Genomic DNA, 24,547 nt, shown 5'->3' on the forward strand with positions numbered 1-24,547 from the left:
AGATTAGGTCTCCTGACTTTCTTCAGCCAGGAGTGGAAAGTTCAGTTATCAAAGTGTGGGACCGTTCCAGGTGGGTCTGACAGCGATTAGATGGACTTAGGGAGGTTGTTACCTGGCTTGTGCTAGAAGAAACAAACGATATTTGTCGCGTAGTTTGGCCAGAATGGAGTGTGCACGCAGGGGTGTTGGAGAGGAAGGTAGCCCACAGAGATATTCTCTTACCTCCCAGAGTGGCAAATATTTGGGCTGATAACAAAATGTTGAAAAAACATGAAGTACTGCAATACAACTCTCTGTGAACTGGCAATATTGTAAATGTCTAATAAACATAAAAAATGGAAGGATTCCTCTTTTCTAAGTAGAGCACATAGAAGGCTTGCTGGATCATAATGTGCCCTTATTAGATTTCGAAGCCATTTCAGCTATTTATGAACCTATTAATGGCATTTTAAGGATATGTTTTAAAAAGATCGAATTTTCAAGATTTTTTTGTGAGGTCGTCAATTTCAGGACAATACTTTTGTTGGGTTCAAATCGTGTTTCTTAGATCTTTTGGTACCTTGAATATAATTATCCCAAGAATATAATATAATATATTCCAAGAATATAATCACGTGTTTGAATTCCAGGCTCTTAGAATGGGAAGGGATGTTAGAAACTGTCCAGTAACCCATTTTCTTACTGGAAATTGAAACTCACAGAGATTGGCTGGAGGTCACAGAAAACAGCCGAAATTTACCTCTCTTGATTCTCTCAGTCCAGTGCCCTTTGTAAAGCCCTGTAACATTTCTTATGGAAACAAAACCAAACTATATTTATATACTTTAGAATATTTTCAGGGCCTTCCGATGTAGAACCTATGCAAGGGTCTATGGCTATTCTGGGTAATTTGGATTTGCAAGGAAATAGCTGTGTGTGTGTGTGTGTGTGTGTGTGTGTGTGTGTGTGTGTGTGTGTGTTTGTGTGTGTGCGCGCGCGCGCGCTCGTGCTAAATTAGGGACATGTCCTTTTCTATTCAGGAAGAATGCATTTGCTACGGAGAACAGAAAGCACTCCAAGCTCTTCTGCAAACCCCATCTAAACTGGCCCTGTGTCTCCTCCTCTTTAGGGCCCATGGCTGTTGGCGGACTACCTGGTCCCAACATGTTATGCAAAGCACTTCAGGTGATGCATGTATTTGGGACATCATTCCAGAGGTTAGGAATGTGATGGGCTGCGGGAGAATGGGCAGAACTCACCTGGCTCTGGAGATATCAGCGTCTGCAAGGAAAGGTTCTTTACAAATGTGCCTTTTGAAAAGAATAACTTTAACAATATTCATGCTATTGAAGTCACAAAAGAGGAAAAGAAACTTGGGTGACAAGCAGGAGCCCATGCCTCTGCTTCCCCGCCCCCAACTCTGCTCCCCCTTTTTTAGTCCATTTTGGTGGCCCACCCCATAGGTTTGAATCATATACCCATGACCCTGGTGCTACCTCCTCTCCCCACTTCTTTTCTCCTTCCTAGAGATCTGTTGCTAGTTTTTCCTCTATTGCTACTAAGAAAGCTTCATTCTTTCTGTAAATGGAAATAAGATTGAGTCCCAGGTTTATACTGTGTACAAAGATGGGCTCTGGATAAATAAAATATAGTTGATGTGCACATGTATGTACTCACCATCTTGCACCCCATTAAGATGTATGACTTGCAATGCACTAATGAAAAATAAAAAATAAGAAAATATCTGCACCTAGAAGGTGACACTGTATAAGAAGAAAATGCCAGAAAACCACCCTGTGTTGTAGTGGGTGAGAGACTTCTTAGAGAAGACCTCAATATTACAAACAGGTAAAAACTTGGTAGATTTTATTATAAGAGACCAGGGGCTTTTTATTTATTTCACTAAATTACTTCCCTGAAAGGTTAAGTTCGATTATACTAGTACGGATGGGGTTTATATGCAAGAGAAGATCATTCCTGCATTTGCCAAATGGCCTCACGGCCGTATGAAAGGATTATGGAAATGCCGAATGGGAACATACCAGAGGGCTAAGAAGCAGAAGACTTCAAGTCATAACAGATTTGTCTCCCCCTAAATTTATTATTGGGGGCAGTGACACTGTCGGAAGATTGACAGTCCTCTGATTCCATTTGTGCTCTAGCTGTGCGTTGGTGGCCAGCCAGCTGGGCAGTAAGTTGGCAGTGTTTAATAAGATTGTCCCCCATGATTGAAACAAATGACCCTCTTTTTGTCATCAGAAATGGAACCTTTATGCATTTGTTTTAGTAATACGAGATCTGACATCATTAATAATCTGGGCCTGCAACTTGTGCTTGTTGAATATAATAGATGAATGAAAAATTTAATTTTTTAGTAGATCATAAGAGATGCGCCAATAGATCAAAAATAATTAGGCAGAGTACCTTTGATTCGGGAGGCATTCCATTGTCTCTGTTTTCCGCTTGGCTGGCTAGCAGGTGCATGCTGATGCCATCCTGCGCTCACCCTCCGAAGGCCATAGCGTGCCATCCAAAGACTCCGGCAGCTGGTCCTGTGACTCCATCTCTTGCTCCCGGTGGTCTCCACAGTGGCCAGCTTTGCAGCCAGGTCGCTGTGAACCAGGCCCTTTGGGGAGGAACTGCACATTCTACCTTCACGTTTCTATTTTGCTGAACCTTACGTGAGGGGCACTTTCTCTTCTCTGACGACCTCTATTATGGGGTGCATTCTCAGATCTCCCTTCAATGAAGCACTTGTATCTTGAACTTGCAGTATTTTGCTTTTCAAATTTGATTCTCCAAGAGCTTTATCTGTCTTTGGCCTTGGATGCATTCATAGTTAGAGACCCTGCGCTTGAATCCTTTGTTAAGATAAAACTTATATCTGTCTGTCTGTCTGTCTGTCTGTCTATCTATCTATCTATCTAATCATCTATCTATGTATCATCTATCATCTATCTATCTATCTGTCTATCTATCTATCTATCATCTATCTATCTATCTATCTATCTATCTATCATCTATTTATTGGGTACCAAGGATTGCATCCAGACACCCTACCTCAGAACTACACTCCAGCCCTATTTTATTTTGACACAAAGTCTCCCTAAATGTCTCTGCTCTGGCTTCACGCTTTGATCCTTCTTTCTCAGCCTCCCTGGTACTAGGATTAAAGGGTTGTGCCACCACACCTGGCTTTGTGTCTGAATTACCTACCTTTTGATCCCCATCCAACAGTGTAGTTTGAGTTCATCGAAGCTTTTTAGTTGCTTCTTTATCTTGTTTTTATATTTAATTAACACGTAAAAGTTGTATCTATTTATGGGACACGTATGATACTTTGACACACATATATAATACAGAATGATGAAATCAGCATAATTAGCATTTGTTCGTGTCGGGAACCCTTGAATCCATCTCTCTTAATTATTTTAGATGCACTAGGTTGTTATAAATTATGGTTACTCCAAATTGTTTCCTGAACTCCTGATTTCTCCAGCTGCATTGGGGATGAGCTGCTGGACTTGCACCTGTCTGAAGCCAGGTAAGACTCAGCCCAGGAACACCCGCCCAGGAGCTGCTTAAAAACGCTGCTGTTCACAGGGAGAGGCAGTTGGCAGGGACCTCCTGAGGAGCGCCCACCGCTCCTCGAGTCCGCCTTGGCTCTGGCTGCCCCTCGAGTCCTCTGTGAGTGGCTCTTTAGGCTGGGCACTTGTAGAGGTTGCCCAAGTGCTGGACCAGTCCCTGGTGTGAGTTGCATTTGGAGGCGCGCAGCCAGGAAACGCTACTGGGGTTGATGTTGGAAATGGTCAGTGTTGGGGGATGGCCAGAGACAGTTGATTTTTGCTTATAAAATGTAGACTCCAGCCGGGCGTGGTGGCACACGCTTGTAATCCCCGCGCTTGGGAGGCGGAGACAGGAGGATCGCGCAGGTTCGAAGCCAGCTGGCGCTGGCTTAAGAGACCCTGTTTCCAAATCAAAATATAAAAATAGGTCTGGGAGTGTAGCCCATAGAAAATACACTGAAGAGATGCCTTTGGCCGCTGCTCCTCAAGACCATTTGTGTCACATGCATGGATGAAAATGTGTGCCAATAACCACAGTCATGATAGCAGAATGGTGGCCAAGTGACATCATAGTGCTTACCTTCATTGCCTTGGCCGAAATACACGGGTCCCTTAGAAAACTGCCCCCCCACCCTGAAATTTGTATACCATGGAGTGCCATTGTCTCTGTATCTTCAAGTAGTGCTATAAATTTTTCAATTTTATCTGTTGTAGGAATGTTGGTTAGATGTTATAAGCATACCTATAAAGGGACTCAAGGTGCAAACTTCTCTCAGGTTTTAGTACTAGAATTGCGGCCACCTCCTCCCTCTCCCCAGCATTAAAAAGAAATTTTGTGAACACTGTGATGCTTCTAACTAATTCCCCCTTTGCTTTGGCCACTAGGAAGCTCAGATCAAACTTTGAGACTGCAGACAACGGCAGGCCTGCCTTTCTTTGCTTTTCTGTGACTCCTGGATTTACCATTTTTACGATTCCCTCTCCCCTTTACCATCAAATGCTTAATTACTTATATTTTACTCTTTTGATTGCTTTTTCCTTTTAAAAATTAAGCTTGCTATTCTTTGATAATAATAGATTCAAACTTGGATGTTAGAAATAATACAGAGAGATCCGGGCACGCTTGTAATCCCAACATTCAAGAGGCTAAGACCGGAGGATCGCGGTTCCCGGACAGCCTCAGCTACTTAGTGAGGCCCTCCGCAACTTAGTGAGACCCTGTTTCAAAATAAAGAAGAAAAAAATAGTGCAGGGAGTATAGCTTGGAGGTCGAATGCCCCTGGGTTCCATCCCCAGACCCTCAAAAGAAAAAAAAAAGAAATAATACAGAAAGAACCATAGTATTCTTCACCAAGTGTTGCCCAAAAGTAATATCTCACATAGCTACAGTGTAACACATCAACCAGGAAATCGGTAGTGATAGCACCCGCCATCCCTACTTTGATTGATTACATTTTATGAACTCCAAATCTTTGGTGATGAGAAACAGATGGGATGTAATTTAATAAATATGAACATTTATTTAATAATTAACAGATAGAGAGGGGTTTTATATTGTAACTAATAACTACTAAATACTTTTTTGAGATAAAAAGCTTTTTAATTTCTGGAAATTATTTCTGAAAATTAAAAATCTTTATATATGCAATTACATGCATATGTAATCTTTATATATGTATATATAAAATATATCTTATATGCATATATACATACATTATACATATATTATAAAATAATATATATTAAATATTATTTAAAATATATAAAGATTACATATATACAACATAGAATATATATATTGTGTGTATATATATATGTATATATATATATATACACACACACACACACACATATATACATACATATATACACACAGTTCTGCAGGAGAGTTCCCTGCAGCCAGTGGTGGTCTTGGTAGTAGTAGCAGAAATTCAGTCAGAAGTGGAGGCACATACTTGTGATCCCAGTACTTGGGAGGCTGAGATAAAAGGATCCCAGGTTTGAGGACAGCCTTAGCAAGTAGCGAGACTCTCATTAACTAGTGAGACTATTTCAAAATTAAAAATAAAATAAGGCTGGGTGTGTATCTCAGAGGTAGAATGCCCCTGGGTTTCATCCCCAGCACACCACACACACACACACACACACACACACACACACACACACACACACACACGTGTAGTTTGTTTGCAGTTAAGGGTCTTAGTGCACACAGCAATCTGATAGAAACACAACAGTAACTTCGCGTTGGAGGACGGGAGGCAAGCCCATAGGGGTGTTTTTGGAAATGGAATTGTGTATAGTTAGAATTAGTTTGGACATATGCTCCAGAAAGAAAATTTGAGTTGTGGTCCCATATCTTATACATTTTTCAAGATTTCAGTGGTCACCTATCTGAAAGTAATTTCTTCCTTTTTTTCTAAATGTATTCTGAAAATAGCAAGCTCAAGAAAAATGAGCTCTAGGAAAGAACGGATTAATGTTTAAGGCAAATTTAATAATTTCATTTGTTTTTCTAGTGAGTGGTTTGCATACAGGTAGTGACTGTTCTGCCCAATAAGACTCAAGGGCAAGTAATTTGGGGAAAGTTTTGTACTCTCCCTCTAGTATTTTAAAGAGAAGATGCAGGGTTTGAAGTGCACTTGATTTTTATTTATTTTATTTTTGGGGAGACATTGGTGATAGACCAGGAACCCAGGGGCATTCTACCTCTGAGCTACACCTTCAGCTTTATATATTTTTTAAAATTTGAAACAGGATCTAATAGGTCACTAAGTTGTTCTCACTCAGTGAACCTTGCTAAGTTGCTGAGGCTGACCTTGAACTTGCGATCGTCCTGTCTCAGCCTTCCAAGTACTGGGGTTACAGTTATGAGCATGATGTCCAGTGATGTGGCATTTCATGAAGTTAAAATATTTTTGGGAGGAAGGGGTGATGCTGGAACATAGCTGCCATCTCTGCTGCACTCTGAGGTGGAAAAGCTGATCTGCTGAGAAGCAAAGGGTGGAAGAATGACAAGGTCCTTGAGGAGGGCACTGGACCTGCCATCTTTTTTTTTTTTTTTTTTTTTGGTGGCACTGGGGTTCCTGGAAACCCTTATACCTCCAGGCTACACTCCCAGACCTATTTTATATTTTTATTTGGAAACAGGGTCTCTTAAGCCAGTGAGGCTGGCTGCAAACCTGTGCGATCCTCCTGTCTCTGCCTCCCAAGCACTGAGATTACAAGTGTGGGCCACCATGCCCGGCTAGACCCGCCATCTTTAAACTCCTCTGGAACCGTCTGCCTTTAGACCTCTTGCTACATGAGTAGCCATGTCTGTGTTTTATGGCATATCGGTCGCAGCCAAATGGCCTCTAACTAGTAACAGATACATTTAATTTTAAATGTGGGGACTCGCCGTCGAAGTGTCCTGAAGACATGGTGGTCAGGCCTACTTCATGTGTTTCAAAAGAATTCTAATTTATACCGTACCTCTTGTGTTCATGAGCTTTAGAAATGTCACACCATTCCTATTGGTTTTTATTCCAAATTTTCTCTTCTTTTGCTTGCTATGTATAAAAAAGAATAACATGCATTCCTTTGTCATTCATGCAGATTGGTTTGGGGGCTTGGAGGCCATGGCCTCTGTGCTTAACGAGTAGTTTGATCCGCAGATCGCTGGATTATAGACTCCCGGTGGGAAAGCTGCAAGCTTGTGGATTGCCACATTTGCTGCAGACTTAGAACTGAGATATTTTAAATTAATTCCCTCTCAGCCCCTGTGATTTTTATGACCTGACAATTTCGGGCAACACACCATAGCCAAGATCTTGGGGTGCAATTGAATCAATGATGAAGTAAAATCTTGAAGCAGCTGAGTCCCTCAGGAAAGTAAATGTGGGGCATTGTAGAGGTCCCAGGTGAAGTCTGAGAGGACGCTTGCTAGTGACAGCAGTGAAGGAGGGTGACAACAGGGGAGATGTAGCTTCCCCACACTGTCACCCAGTGTCCCTGTTTTCAAAAACCAGGTAAGTTCAGCTATACGGTTATTCTCTTTAATAGTATTCATTACTCTATCTGGCCACTTATTCTGGACATTGGGTTAACCTTTAAATTTTTTTAATTATGTAAGGCAGTTATATTATTTCCATGTAACAGATGAGAAAACTAAGGCTGAAAGAGGTTAAGTAACTTGCATAGAGATGCCCAGCGAATACATGTATAAACTGGACAAAGCTAGCCCCTGGTGCGAGCCTTCTGGTAGAGTCATGACAGGGCAGAAGGTGGGGGCAGAGATGGCGTGAGAGTCCTGGAACAAGAGGAGGCCAAACCCACTCGTGTGCTGACACTGTGGGCCCCTCATGATCTTATCCCCCACTTTTAGGCTTTGCCTCCCAACACCATGGCATTGGGGACTGGATTTCTAACGCAGGCACTTTGATGGACAAATCCACCATGCAAAGCCATCCTAATAAAGAAAAAAAATTAGTGATTGGCTTTGATATGTTTGTGAATGTGCCTCATGTACAGGACGGAATTTCCCTCTTCCTCCCTCCCACCCCCCTCAGTTAGGCACCTTATCGGTCCATTAAGGTATATAATGTACCAATTAAAAAAAATTACACACAGAGAAAGGAAAGCTTCCAGAAGTCACTGAGAGATATTTAGCCAAGGAATCATGGCATGAGAGAAAATCACTCATATTTAATAAGTCTGGCAGCCCCCTTCTATTTGCTTCTTATACAAAAAGTCCTTTGTTATGGGGCATCCATAAGAGAACCTGGGTCTTGGACTCGGGCGGATGATCACCCGAGGGGGAGGGGATTCTCTCATCAGTTCAATGGCCAGTTGAGCATTTTTGGCTGTGATCAGGGCACCCTGGTTGGTGATCCTCCAGCAGGTGCACAGGGTAAGGAGGAGATTTCTCTACATTTGAGTAGCTGTTTCTATGAGGAAAGTGGGCTAGGGGCTGGGATATAGCTCATGCTAAAGTACTTGCCTTGCATGCTGGAGGCCCTGTGTTCCATCTCTATTACCAACAAAGCAAAGGCAAAGAAAGAAAGATTGGAAGGAAGAAAGAAAGAAAGAAAGGAGGGAGGGAGAGGAGGGGTGAGGGAGGGAGGGAAGGGAGGAAGGGAGGAAGGGAAGAAAAAAATGGAAGGAAGGAAGGAAGAAAGGAAGGGAAAGAAGCTTGTCTGGAGAGAACAAAAATTGATAAAGGAATGGAGGAAAAGGGAAAATGATCCTGGAGGCAGAAAATGACCAGGAGGTAAAGAAAAGCTTGTAGGTGTGGATCAGCACAAGCAGAGAGAAAGCCACCTAGCAGTTCTGAGAGGAAGTCCCAGGCGCGCTGTTAAAGAGTGACTGACCATGTGTCTCTTGCCGTCTTGCTTTTGATTTGGAGTGATTGATTTGGAAAAAGTACAAGATTTCTGGAAAGCAGTGGTGCTGAGTTTGTTCCTAAGATTTAAGTGTTTTCCTTTTTTTTTTTTTTTTAGGTCTGGGGATGGAACCCAGGGGCATTGAACCTCCGAGCTACATCCCCTGCCCTATTTTTTATTCTTTATTTTGAAACCGGGTTCCATTGAGTTGCAGAGGGCCTCACTAAGTAGTTGAGGCTGTCTGCGAACCACGATCCTCCAGTCTCGGCCTCCCGAATGCTGGGATTACAAGCGTGCGCCACCACACCCGGCTGTGTTTTCCCATTTTTGACACGATGTTTCTCTTGGCTTCCGCTGGTTGTGAGAAGGGATGACGATGTGTGCATGGGGGGTGCATACCTGGGGGAGAGGGGCCCTGGAGAGGCGCTGTGGCTACTGATCTGACAATTTGGGCAAGCAGGGGACATCAGACTTCCCACGGTACACAGGCTGAGAGAAGTCCACTGTTCAGTGAAACTTTACAATAAGTTAGAAGGATGTCAGAGGCCATCACATGATGTATAAGGTCGTTCATAATAACAAACGCATTCTTGTTTATAAAGTAAGCAAACAGGGCATGGCATGGTGGTGCATGCTTGTGATCCCAGTACTTGGGAGACTGAGACAGGAGATTGAAGGTTCGCGGTCAGCCTCAGTTACTTAGGAAGACCTTGCTTCAAAATTAAAAAAAAAAAAAAGCAAATAAAAAGACCTGGGAGTATAGCTCGGAGACAGAACATCCCTGGGTTCAGTCTCCAGAATTTAAACAAACAAACAAACAAACAAACAAATAAATAAATAAATAAACTTATTTACTTATTTAAATAAATCAGCACATGTCTCAGGTATTCTTTCTGGAAGCCCTTCACCGTTTCCTTTCTGCATCGAGGACCAGTTCCAGTAAGCATGCACCATGGAGCCCTCAGGTTGAATTCGCCTTTTCCCTTGGCTTATATCTCACTATCATTCCGTGTGGGCTCTTCACAGAGGAGGAAAATCTATTGATCCTTCCCTCCAAAGCCATACATTTTAATATAGTTTAACCTACGGAGTTGTCAGGGTTTGATCTCTTGGGTCATAGTTCAAACTCCTTCTAATTCTATTGCTTGTATTTCCAAATTTCTTGGGCAGTTTCAAGCCTGGGCCAATCACTGTCAATAAGAAAAAAAAAAGAAAGTAAAGAAAGAAGAAAAGAAAGAGAGAGAATGACAGTCCTGGGGTTATACTTTGTGCTGGCTATTGGATGGTCTCATTAGTGACATAAAAGTGGTTGCTTTTGTTATTAGGAATTTCTTTCCCTACTTCCCGTATCAGACCAAGAGAGGACCAATTTTTCCAAATCCTCATTTTTTTTTGGATGCTAGAGATTGAACCTAGATGTGTCCTGCCTCTGATCCACATGCCCAGCTCTTTTTATTTTATTTATTCTTTTATTTATTTTATTTATTCTTTTTATTTATTTTATTTTTTTTTTTATTTTGAAACAGTCTCCACCCCAGCTTCCCCAGTAGCGGGATTACAGGCAATGCCACCAGCCTATCTTGCTCATTAACTTTTGAGGTAAGAGAAGCTTCCTTACCCCGTAGAAAACTAAATCTATACGGTGGATGACTGTGATGGTTAGTCCATTTGTCCACCAGTCAGAATGCGGTGACCAGCTGCTTGGTCGAATACTGGTCCAGATGTCCCTGTGAAAATAAATTTCAGATGTGATTAATACTTACAATCAGTTGACTAAGTAAAGCTTATTACCTTGCATAATTTGTATGATCTTCATCCAGTTACTTGGAGGCCGTAAGATCAAAGACTGAAGCTGGGCATGGTAGCACGTATGGCTTATAATACCAGTGCTTGGGAGGCTGAGACAGGAGGATGGCAGGTTTCAGGGCAACCTCAGCAACTTAGTGAGACTCTTGTCAACCTAGTGGGACCCTGTTTCAAAAAATAAATAAATAAAATAAAACAGAGCTGGGAAAAGAAAGGAGGACAGGATCTCCATCTAAGAGGCTCTGCCCCAAGTGTTCAAAAATGGGGCTTAAGTCAGGCACACAAGCCCCAGAGTCTGGAGAAGTTAATGTTTGCCTTTTTTATATAAAAAAATATGGCCCTGCATGGTAGCATGTGCCTGTAATCCCAGTAGGTGGGGGCTGAAACAGGAAGATCACAGGTTCGAAACCATCCTCAGTAACTTAATAAGACCTTGTCTCAAAACAAAACATAAAATAGAGCTAGAGATATGGTTTTGAGGTAGAGTGCCCTTGGATTCAACCCCCAGTGACCACACACACACACACACACACACACACACACACACACACACATAATTAAATTTAAAAAATTAAGACCTAGATTCCCTAAAGAAGAAAATCTGCCTACACCCTGCAGCATAGAGATCAGCCTTGGTTTCTAGCCTTCAGACTCAAGACCTAAGCTTGTCCACTGGCTGGTGGATTTTGTACTTGCTGACCCCGTGATCACGTAAGACAATTCCTTAAGATCCTGTTGGTTCTGCTTCTCTGGAGAACCCCAAGTGATACAATAGACGGAAGGATTTGGGCACCAAGGCTGACCAGCACAGAGATGTGGTGTCACCTGGCAGCGGCACCACGTGCCCCGTCCTGCACCTGTGTGTGGCAACCACAGTCAGGTTCATGGCGAGGGAGGGGCCCCAGTAGGCTCCTGGTGGGAACGAATGGCTCACTCCAGGGGTTCAAAGACAAGGCTATTTGAAAGGTAATGGGTAAAGGCATCAAGAACCTGGTGCCCTCAGGGACAAGCATCTTGAGGGGGTTTCTACAGGCCCTTGGGCCTGAAGGAGTGTGTTTTGCAGAAATGAGATCTCAGGAGATGCCTCTCCTGGCAGGGATGGGGTGACAGCAGAGGCGTGCAGCCATGGGCAGAACTGAAGGTGGCAGAGAGGATGTGGAAGGTCTGGCCTTTCTATTCTCCAACCTGATCTCCTGTCAGTGCTTCCATTGGCTGAGCCCAACCAGGAGCCTCAGAACAAGCAGGCTCACTAGACATGCACAGGGTCCATCACCTGGGCTGCCACATAGGGCAGAGAAGGGGCGTGGGAGGGAACAAGGATTTATTCACCAGAATATGGGAACTCTTCATTATGGAGATTTCATAATGACCACTTACTTTCAATACATTATAAATTCAGGCTTATTACTAACAGAAAAAGTAAATAAATCAGTTATGTTTTGATGATGTGTTTATATTTTCTGCAAGTTAATAAAGGGATGGAAATACTTTGTTTTGTATTGGGGATTAAATCTAGGGACAGTCTACCTCCAAACTATACCTCTAGCTCTATTTTATGTTTAATTTTGAGACAGGGTCTTATTAAGTTGCTGAGGCTGGTTTCAACCCTGTGATCTTCTTGTTTCAGCCCCCACCTACTGGGATTATAGGCACATGCTACCATGCAGGGCCATATTCTTTTATATATAAAAAGGCAAACATTAACTTCTCCAGGCTCTAGAGCTTGGGTGCTCAGCTTAAGCCCCATTCTTGAATACTTGGGGCAGAGCCTCTTAGATGGAGATCCCGTCCTCCTTCCCTTTCCCTCATCCTCTGTGTATCCATCACTATTCTTGTAGCTATAATCTAAAGACTGACCATTCAACTTACAGGAAAGATTTGTTGCCTTACCATTTGGAGTCAGTCCGAGTGCAGCCGGGGACGGCGGATCTCAGTGCATGGTGGCAGGAGGTGGACAGGGGAGAGCACAGGGCTGCGCTCCTCATGTCATGGAGCCCAGATGCAAGAAAATGATCAGGGAAAGGGGGAGCCATACATACACTCTCCAAGGCTGCTCCCCCAAGAACCCCTCCCTCCAGTGACACCCTACCGGCCTACCTGCTACCACCCAGGTAAATCCACTGAAATTGATTTATCCACTTCTGGGATTATAACCCTTATGACTCCACTACATCAACCCTGGCTATTAATAAATGAGCTCTTGGGGGGGGCATTTCATACCTAACTGTAACCCCCATAAGGGGCCAGGGCTCAATTCCTGCCCATAGTCATGGGCAGTGCAGGTAAACAATTTCAGACTCATGCCCTGGTGTCAAGGTTCCTCACTGGAATCATCTCATCCATAAACACCAGTCTTCCATTTCCTGAGATAAAGCAAGGCCCCTGCCTCTTATGCGAGTGAGTGATTCTACGCCCATGGGTTATTATTGAGTATTAACTTTGGAGGACACAGGAGTAATTTATAAAGCTAACTCCACTTGACTTGCTTTAAAGCAACTAGAATAATAACACTTGAATTTAAATGTTTGTCTAAATTATTCCAAACACTGTGCCCTTAGTGGGGCATTTGCGATCATTCACTGTGTTACCGATTTTCTGTTAAATCCCAGTACACCACCCCTGTGCCATGAGCCAGTGCGTGAGCCAGGGCATGCTGGGTATGAATTGAGCACTTACTCAGTGCAGGAAACACACTAAATCTTGGTCAGGTGGAGATCAGAATAATCCCTGCGTTCTGACCGTGCCCAGGTGGATCACAGAGACAAGGTGTGTGGTGTAGCTCAGTGGTAGAGCACTTGCCGAGTATATTATGTTCTGGGTTCTGTGCCCAGTACTGGGGAGAAGAAAGAAAGAGATGGGCAGATAGTAGCAGCAGCATGGTGAGAGTGTGCTAGAGGCCTGTGGGAGGGAGCGGGTCGCACTGGGCCTGACACCTAGAGGGCAGGTGTGCAATCTCAGTGCATGGGAGGCCACCATAGAAGAATCACACCTGGAGGCCCCCATAAGGTACCTTAATGAGATCCAGTTTCAAAATTAAAAGTTAAAAGGGCTGGGGAGGGGCAAATTCCCTAATGTGCACGACGCACATCCATAACCATATCAAAGTCAATCAGTAAGACAAATGTGAAGAGAGGGGGGAGGGAATGAGGTGTGAATTGTGGAAGGGCTGAATAGGTGATGTGCGCATGATGCCTCTATGATGCCTCTATCATTTTTTTTTTTTTTTTTGGTGGTACTGGGGTTCCTGGAAGCCCTTCTACCTCTGGGCTACACTTCCAGACCTATTTTTATATTTTTATTTGAAAACAGGGTCTCTTAAGCCAGCCCTGTGGTGGGTGTGGAGCGTCCCAATTAGACAGCCCTGCGGTTGGTGTGTGGCGCCCCATTAGACAGCCCTGCCGTGGGTGTGCGGCGCCCCCAATAGACAGCCCTGTGGTGGGTGGGTGTACAGCGCCCCCATTAGACAACCCTGCAGTGGGAGTGTGTGCGACACCCCCATTAGGCAGCCCTGTGGTGGGTGTGCAGTGCCCCCCCATTAGACAGCCCTGTGGTGGGTGTGAGGTGTCCCCCATTAGACAGCCCTGCAATGGGTGTGTGTGCAGTGCCCCCAATAGACAGTACTGCAGTGGGTGTGTGTGCAGCACCTTCATCAGACAGCCCTGTGGTGTGTGTGTGCCATGGGTGCCGCCCACACCCACAGGCTCCCAGAAGGTGCGGCTGAGCACACTCCAGGGGCAAGTTGTTCAGTCTGTGGATGCAAGTTCGGGCCGCTCCTGCTCACTCGGTCCCTGGTTGCCTGAATTGCAGGTCCCAGAGGCTTCAGACGCTGGAGGAGAGGCTCCCAGGGAGACACTGACATGGAGAAACGAGGCCCCTGTTGTTTGTAACGATCTGTTTTACACTAGTTTGGCTAGGAGGACCATTTATTTTTTGCAACTGACTGTATCCTCATTTTAGAAGCCGCCTTTGTCACTAGGCTTAAGCGTCATCCCGATGGGCCTTATTCAAGACGTAAATGAGTAAATAAATAAAAGTAAAGAACGTGAGCTTTGGCAACAGAAATGCAAAGAGAATCAAGATTTCTGGCCTCACTCACTCCTTGTCCCTGTTGCAGACATTTACCAACTGTTTACCGAAATCTCTCATAGTAGTGTTTAAAAGGCAGGAGAACTTGCTATTTCAATAGCCCTTAAAAGCTATGTGAGAGTTTAGTTACTGCAAAATTAAGATAATTTACATAAATTATGTACAAGTAAATATATATGTACAAGTAAATATATACTGCAGTATAAAATCTTAGGTGTTATATATGAAGTTAGATAGCATGTTAGTGAAGCCATAGTCTCGTTGGCTGGTTAGTATATATGTGTATAGTAATATAGTCTACCTATAGCTACCTATTTCTACCTCGGTACGGTCAGTTTTGATGTTAAAAGTAAAGACATATCCTAAAATGTGTATTAGGATACAATGGGGTAAGACCATCAGACTTACCAAAGCCGAATTATTTTTAAATCTATGATTTTAAAACGGGAGTTTGGGTAAAAGTTCCTTTTCAAGCAGTTGAATGCCATCACTCAGCCAGATATTTTTTTTTTTTACCTGAATAGGACTATGCTGCTATGCAAAGACCTTGAAAGACCAAGAAATGACATAAAATTTATGATATAATTTTCTAAATGACCAGCCATCACTTCTCTAAGAAATGCTATCTTCATTTGTAACTCTCAGGATGCCCTAAAATTTATAATACAAATAAGATTTCTGTGGTATTGAGTCCACAACCCACACATAACAGCCCAGTATATCTTCATTAACAAGAAACATTTCTATTGATTTCATTTTGCGATGTTTCATATTACATATAACAAATATGTATGGTCACCTAAATGAATTATTACAATCCAATTTGAAATGATTGCATAGGGTTATTGTATTATCTCTAGGATGCTTTAGTCTCTGGGTGTCAAAACTGTTTTTATTTAATGGAATAACATGGAAAAGTTAATCAGAGTAGGTTAACCTCTGTGGAACTGAAGGTCACACGCATTTACTCTCAGTTGGAAATGGAGGAGCTTTCAGTCTTGAACTCTGGCTGGGGGTAGGCGGAGGTGGAAGAAATAACCGGGAGATTGCATGCCTGTGCCTCTCCCAGCCTCTCCAGGATCAGTTGGCTTATGGAGCTTTTCAATAACTGGATTTTTGATTAAAAAATTTCCTGCAAAGAAAATAAAATTAAACAGGCAATACAAACATAATAAAAAATCGATACTGCAGTTAACATTTCTATTGTATATTATTGAACGGCTTGACTCTGGCCTCATTTAGCTTTGCATACACACACACAAACACACACACACACGACTGCTCAGAGTTTCTGAGCAAAGGGAGGGTGAAGATGAGGAATTACAAAGAAAAGAGTCCTCTTCTTAAAACTGTATTTCCAAGAAAAATGGTGCCTTTTATAACATGAGTCTTTTCACTCTGGGGCCAGAAATGCAGGGGTAGAAATATTCCTTTTGCTTAACTCACATCTTGCATTTGATAAGCATAAACAAGATACCGTTCAGTGGGCATATCAAAATTTGCTTATTCACACAGAGCTTTCTCCATCGGGACAGTTTCTGAAGTTAGGCTTTTAATTCAATGACTATGTTGTCTTATTTTTGTCTTCCTTGCTCTTGTAGGACTGGGATACAGAGATACGCAGCTGGAAAGACATCCAGTTAAAGGTGAGAGAGAACGCATTGACCATGAATTGATTCTTCTGTGTTTCCCAAGTTTCTTGCGACTTGTGGTCAAGAAGGCTGATTGAGATAGTTGGAAAGTCCCCTTCTATTCTAAAAACAACAAAGTCATGGAAAGCCACAGGTGAGCTCAAGGCTGGGTTGGTAGATCTCCAGGTGCCAGAAACAGGAAGCTGGAGCTGGGTCAGAAGAGGGCTGGAGACTCTGGGTGGAGGGACCGTCCACCGTAAGTCTGGGCCACATGGCACACTAGAAGGGTGTCCACCTGCAAGGCTGTGGGGTGATTTGAGGAGGGACTGATCCTCAAATCACATTGAAACAGATAAAAGCTCCATTGAACAGATAAAAACCCTCCACTGAAACAGATAAAAGTTCTACCTACCAGTTTCAGAAAGGGGCTTTGTATCTGGGGTAGAAAAAGTGTAGTTGAAGGGGAATCAGAATGCACAAGCTTGCGTGGTCTATGAGTCTGAGGTTGAATGCACCCAACTAGACCGTAAGGATAGAGATCCCATTAAAAACCAGCCAAGCATAGAAATGAACCAGTCAGGAACTAGTGGACTCCTGGGATCTGAAGAAGCAAAAGTCACAGTATCCCCTGGGGTCACCTCCAGTCCAGGGCACACAGGTGAAATTCTTTCAGGAGCCAATCTGTGTCCAAAGATATGCTTGTCTCACACACTGAGCAAGGTTATACGCTTATTTCCCAAAAGTAACTAAAAGCACTGCAAACACAACAGACCTTTATCCCTGAGCCAGACGGCCAACAGCTGCAGCAAATGGTGGAATTCCCAAGGAACCGCAGGTAAGAGTCCAAGGCCCGGGGACAGAGGTGTGACTTGGGTGTGCAGAGTGACAGAGAGAAGTATAAGGTGATTGTATAGTGAGACGAGAGAAGAGCAAGTGGGCTTTAGAAAGAAACCAGAGATTGCTAGTGCAACTGGAGAAAAAGAGAACATTGAATATAAAGTTGAAAAAAATAACATTCAGAATATAGCACAGAGATAAAAAAGCTGATCAATATTAAACACTGGTGGAGACAATGAACATAAAACAAGAAGCTCCAAAATATTAGCAGATGAGAGTTCCAGAGGGAAATTATGGAACAAATAGATAGTATTTTAAAAATATTAGATAGTATTAATTTTTTATAATAAAAATTATTAGAGATTGACATTGATATGTTCGTGAATGTACATCATGTGCATTAGAGAATTTATGTCTCCCCTCTCCCATCCCCTCAGCTCACCTTATTTGCTCATCTACAGTATCTCCTTCTTTGTGTAGAGTTCACCCATTTTCTCCCAAGCTTCCGCATATTAGGGAGAGCACACAATTTCTTATTTTTTGTGGCTGACTAATCTCACTTAGCATAATGCCCTCCAGTTCCATCCATTTCCCTCTAAGTGACTTAATTGTGCTTTTTGTTATGGCTGAGTAAAATTCCATTGTGTACATATCCCACAATTTTGTAATCCATTCATCTGTTGATGGACAACATGAGAAAGAGGGAGGGGAAGGAAATAGGGTGGGAACTGGGTAAGGGCTATTGGGTATGTGTGCATGTATGTCTTCACCATCTTGCATCCCATTAAGATATATAAATACAATGCACCAATAAAAAAATTTAAAAAGCTTAAAAAATCATTAGATCAATTTACATTAGGACCACGAACCTTGTGGAGGATATGCATCATTAATTGACACCTAATACCTGGCTGTGGGGTTGTGGAATATCAAAAGATGCAAATATCTTTGAATAGTGTGTAGAAAAAGAAGCTGTGTCAGACTGACAGAAGACTCCTTAGTAGTGACAACAGAGGCCAGAGGGGATTGGACAGTTTTTAAGCAGTAAGGAAGAGAGAACCCGATTCACTTCTGCCCTCAGTTAAATGATTGTTCAAGAGGGAGCAGAGCTTTCCCCCCAGTTATGAGCCTGGGCTACCAGTAGAGGGGCTTCTTCATCTCTCCTTAAAAATCTCTCAATAAATTTGCTCCACTCACTGCTGTATAATAAATGGAGGTAAAATAAAGACGTTCTCGGATATACGAAGACAAAGAGACAGTACCTGAAGAGCAAATCAGAGAACACAATGTTGAAATGAAAGTGGAAACTGGGAAGAATCAGTAGGCAGCAAGAGGCTGCTGCCCAGTAATGACATCTTTCTAATTTACTGTAGGAGTAATATTATCATCCACTGTGTTTGAAGGACTATTTAAAATCCAAAGGAATTAAAATACTTAACACTAATATCATGGGTGATAAAAAAGCAGAGTTTGGGAGAAAGTCAGAGAGGACCATGATTTTTATTTTGTGGGGAAATTAGATATATTGTTTAATTTCAGAATATGAAAATCGTAATCATCACTATAAACGCTATATTGATATTGTATTAATTAGCCAGGAATGGTGACACACACTTGTAATACCAGTACTTGGGAGGCTGAGAAAGGAGGATCATGGTTTGTGGTTCACAGCCAGCCTCAGCTACTTAGGCTCTCTGCAATTTAGAGAGACCCTGTTTCAAAATAAAGAAAAAATAGGCCTGGGAGGTAGAATGCCCATGGGTTCCAGCCTCAGTATAGCAAAATTAAAATCATATTAATTATGTTTAACACTATATTAATGAAAGTAGATATATATATATATGTATATATATGTATATACATAATTTCAAAAGGGGAGAAAGAAGAAAAAGATAAAAAAATAACAACAAAAAGTAGGAAATATGAAAAAAGAAGGGAAAGAAGGAAAGAAAGAAAAAAGAAGTGTGCAAGCTGGGAGAACTATTGTAAAACAGATCCAAATGAATGATCAGTAATCAAAGTAAATGTAAATGGATCAAACTTTTTTTTGTAAAACAGCAAACTTTTAGACTAGACATTTCTTCATTTCTTCGATATTCTGAGAAAGCCTGTATTTTCTTATCATCCTCTATGAGTATGGAAAAAGGTAATATTTCATGATGAGAACAATGATATGTGTCCTTTCTCTAGAAATCAAGTGTTATCTGGCAGATGCTTACAACGGGTGGCAGATTCCCAGGCTAAAACTCTTTCCTTTGTCATAATGGTGCCCCAGGGTCAGGGCTGGGAGGGTTGATTCTGATACCTCTGCTCAGAGCTGGAGCTGAGGAAGGATGCGGAAGCATAAGTTTGTTCCTGTATGGAGCAGATGGAGAGAGGCCAAATGGAGGCTGAGGAGTTAGATGACCCACAACATGGTTGACTGCCTTTCTTCACAGAGTGCTGATAACTGGATCAATGACCACATACAGAGAGGTTTCCAGTGAAAAAAGACTTGGGGATTTTAATTGAGTTTTGGCTTAATAGGATGTGGCTAGTAGATCAGATAATGTGATTTTAGAAGGCTTAATGAAGGATGTGATAGACCATTTGCTCTTCTTAAACCGTGGTTGGGAGAGAGAATTTATTAGCACATCCTGAAAGGAACGCTGATGAACAAAGGTAGATCCAGATGACATCAACCTAGATGCTAAGCACTGATCAAACTCAATGGCCCTTGATGGAACAAGGAAGATGCTTCTCTTAGGGCGGACCTGCTGTTCCTGTTTAAATATTCCATTGGCCGCCATGGTCCATGGGGATTTAATCAGATTCTTGCATCTTCAGTTTACAGAACTGAAACCACCAGGAACTATGGAATCAAAGTATTCAGATGTAAATGGACAGGTTACAGGAAACAGCTTCTTATGACTAGAAGTGCTCAAACAAGTCAGCCCAGCCAGCACTGGCTGCACTGGCTCTCAGACCGAAGTTTCTGGCCCTGATCTCCCTTTCTACCCTAAGACCTTGATTCCCTTTTGCCCATGACACTTTCAGTGATTACCTGGGATGGGATAAGGCCTTTGACACCCCACCTCTGACTCCTTCTTCAAGCTACATGTGTATTGGTGTCAGGATCAAATCCCAACAATAGACAAGTGAAGGAAAGGTTTAGGTAATCACTTTATCCTAACTTAGGACATTACAATAACTGTTAATGCTTTCAGAATTATCCAGTGATATTACATGATTCCTGAGGTTCAACTGAATTAGAGTCTTGAACTAATAGTGGAAAACCAATATTATATATATTGGTATATGTATATATTACATATATACATACATATACACACAACACACATGCACACACACATATATATTTACAGGTATCCTAAGTGGTTTGTATTTTCTCTCAAGCATAAGAAGCATCCCCTGGTGAATGACTGAGAATTGTTTTCTTCAATTTTTTCTGCTCTTACACTATCAGTAAATAATATTTGTATACACACCCTCTCGTGCACCTTTGGTGTTGGCAAATAAGCAGTCACATACTCGCCATTCACACTTAAGAAGCTGCAACTCTGTTGGATGGAAAATCTTGTTTCTCTGGTTCTGGTGAGTGTTACCTATTTCTTCTTTGTAGTTAATCTCTTTGAGTATTTTCTCTAGCGCTGGTTTTGAAGACATAAATTCCTTCAGTTTCTGTTTTTCATGGAAGCTTCTTATTTCTCCATCTAATTTGATAGAAAGTTTTGCTGGATAGGAAATTTTTGGCTGGAAGTTGTTTTCTTTCAGAGTTTGGAATATGTTACTCCAAGCCCTTCTGGCTCTCATGACTTGGTTTGGGAAGTCTGGAGTGATTCTAATTGGTTTGCCTCTGAATGTCACTTGGCCCTTTGTTTTTGTTGCCTTTAAGATTCTCTGCTTGGCTTCCACATTGGTCATTTTGACAATTATGTGGCGTGGGGATCCTCTTCTCCGATCCTGTCTAAAGGGAGTTCTATAAGTTTCCTGGACCTGTGTATCAACCTCTTGCTTTACGTTTGGAAAATTTTCTGCTATTACTTCCTTGAAGAGATTGTTGATCCCTTTGGTATCACTTTCTTTTCCCTCCTCTATTCCAATTATTCTTAGGTTAGCTCTCTTAAGATGGGCCCATATTTCTTCAATGTCAGATTCCTGCTGTCGGATATTTTTTCCGAGATTAGAAACCATGCGTTCATTTTTGGATTGCTCATCTTCTAAGAGCGAGATTCTGTTCTCCATGTGGTCTAATCGGTTGTTTGTGCTTTGAATTGAGGCCTTTACTTCATTAATTGCATCCTTTATCTCTTTTTGGCTCTCTCTGAGTTCTTTTTGAAGCACCTCTATTATTTCTACAGTTATTTTCCTGATTTGATCTTCTAGAAATCTCTGATTTTCTGTTTTATCAGGTTCTGATGTTGTGGGGTTGTGGGCGGCATTCATTGCTCCAGTATTATTCCTCTTTCCCATGATTTCGGATGTTTGTGCCTTCTCTGGGTTCTTCCCTTGGGTCACTATAACTTCACTTAAGGTGTTCTGGATCTCGAGTCAGTAGTATCTCAGACCTCACTACTCCTTTACTGGGTTTTATCACAGAGTCTCTGACCCAGGGAGTCAATAGAGGCTGCTTTAAACTATGGGGGGTGCCAGGTTGCACGTTCTCCTATGGTGTGGTATCTCTGCCACCACCACTCCCTCACTGGGTACAGTGAGTACCTCAGTGAGGTACAGTACTGGGATTTCTCCTCTGTGGCCCACAATTTGACTCACTGTTCTTGAGTACGCAGATGTAGCTGTGCTGGATTCGGCGAATTCACTGCTGCTGCCGCCTAAGATTGGTTATCTGTGGAGATTCATTATTTATGTTAGTCTTTTACCTATCTCTAAATTGTATTGTTTGCCTTTATTGTTGTTAATTTTTAGGATTTCTAGTTAGAATATTAATATACCTTCAGATATAGCATTTGGAAATATTTTATCCAATTCTATTAGTAACTTTTAACTCTGTTTACATTGTCTTTGGATATACAATATTTTTTTTTATTTTTTAGGGAGTTTGTATATTCTTCTGTTTCCTGTGCCATTGAAATCATATCCAAGAAATCACTGCCAATTTCAATGTTGTGAGGTTTTATGACCCAGATTTTCTTCTAAAAGTTTATAGTCTTAAGATTTATATTTAGGTCTTTTATCTATTTTGAGTTAATACTTGTATATGGGATTATGTAAGGCTCCAATTTTATTCTTTTCCATGTAATTATTATTTTTCAACAATATTTAGTTAAAAGATTATTATTTCCACCACCAAATGTTCGTGGAAACCTTGTCAAAAATAACTTAACAATATAGGGAAGAATTTAGCTCTAGGCTTGTATTTAACTCCAATGGTTTATATATCTGCCTTTAGAACAGTACTACACTGTTTCAATTATTGTAGCTTTATATGGTTTGAAATCAGAAAATATATATCTGCTAGCTTTGTTCTTTTTCAAGATCGTTTTGGGTATCTAGAATTCATATTCCATATTAGGATAGATTTTTTTTCTGAAAAATGAATATATAAATATATGATAGTTTCACCAAAAAAACAGAAAAAAATATGCTCTGGTAAGAAAGAAAGCAAAAAGAAATATTGAAATGTTATCTTTAAATCATCAAAAGCTTGGCATCAGACAAATGAAACTGTTATGTGAGATTATCATTTTTAATTTTGGATAAATTGCTAAAATACTAGATGTCAACCACTAAGCCAAGCATGGGAAGGAGGGATGGGGAGGGAATGGGGTGGGGATCGGGTGGGGGCTGACTGGGCGATGTGTGCATGTATGTCTACAAAAGTTTGTATCCCACTATGATGTATGAATACAGTGCACCAATAAAATAAAAAAAATAAATTTATAAAAAAAAATAAATCTAAAAACTACAAAAAAAAAAAAAAAGAAGCTGCAACTCCTGCCTCGCTCTTGCACACACTGTAATAGGCTCAGGCATTCATTGCACACTCAGCCATCCATCCCTCCACCCATCCATCATCCATTAACCTGTCTGCTCCCCATTCATTCCTGCCCCCTCTACTCACCCACCACGGATTTATTAAACCTCTGATTTTGAAGAACACGCTGGTGGGTGATGGCAGAGATTTTGCTGGGAATGGGTAAGGACTGGTGCATCATGAAAGTTATGGCAATATTGGCTCTGCCCTTCAAGCGATTTTAGTGTTCACTAAGCAACACACTGACTACAAGCGAATTCTTTGGAAGTATGTTCTTTTCTTCATTTCTCCTACAACAGGGCAGCAGCGGTGCAGCAGAAAAACCAACTGATTGGAAGCAGCTAGGGTGTTTTAAAATATACTTTTATTGGCGCATTGCAATCATAGGTCATGATGAGGTTCAAAGTGATAAAAACAGATGTGCACGCAGCACTTGGTGTGTTTCCCTCTGGGTCCCCTACTCCCTCTCCCCCTCGAGAACAGTGAGACTGGCAGCCACTCCTTTATATATGAGCACGGCATGCATTGAGCTATTGCCTTCATCAAGTCCCTCTTTTTCTTCTTCCCACCTCCCTCCCCCAGTTTCATCCCACTCTCTCACTGGTCTCTCTCCTCATGTTTGTTTCCTATTTCCTCTCTAGCTTCCACGTATGAGAGAAAACTCTGACCCTTGACCTTCTGAGACTGGCTGACCACACCCAACATAAAATGCTCTAGTTCCATGCATGTTTCTGCAAAATGGCATATTTTTTCCTTCTTTATGGCTGAGTAAAATTCCATTGTGTAGGTATATGTGTGTGTGTGTGTGTGTGTATATATATCTCACATATATCACATTTTATTGATCCATTCATCTGTTGACAAGCATCTAAAAGAATGAAATTAGACCCCAACCTCTCACCCTACACCAGAGACAACTCAAGATGGTTCAAAGACCTAAAAATTAGGTTGGAAGCTTTGCAATTGCTAGAAGAAAGCATAGGACCAACTCTTTAATAGATAGGCAGTAGGAAAGACTTCTTCAGTAGGAAACCTAAAGCCTAGGAAATAAAACCAAGAGTCAGTAAGTGGGATGGAAACATATTAAAAAGCTTCTGATGCCAGGCGTGGTGGCGCACGCTTATAATCCCCGCGCTTGGGAGGCGGAGACAGGAGGATCGCACAGGTTCTAAGCCAGCCATGCTGGCTTAAGAGACCCTGTTTCCAAAAATAAAAAGTATAAAATAAATCTGGGAGTGTAGTCCGGAGGTAGAAGGGCTTCCAGGAACCCCAGTAACACACACA

This window comes from Muscardinus avellanarius, assembly GCF_963383645.1.
Source record: "Muscardinus avellanarius genome assembly, chromosome: 5".
Taxonomy (NCBI): Eukaryota; Metazoa; Chordata; class Mammalia; order Rodentia; family Gliridae; genus Muscardinus; species Muscardinus avellanarius.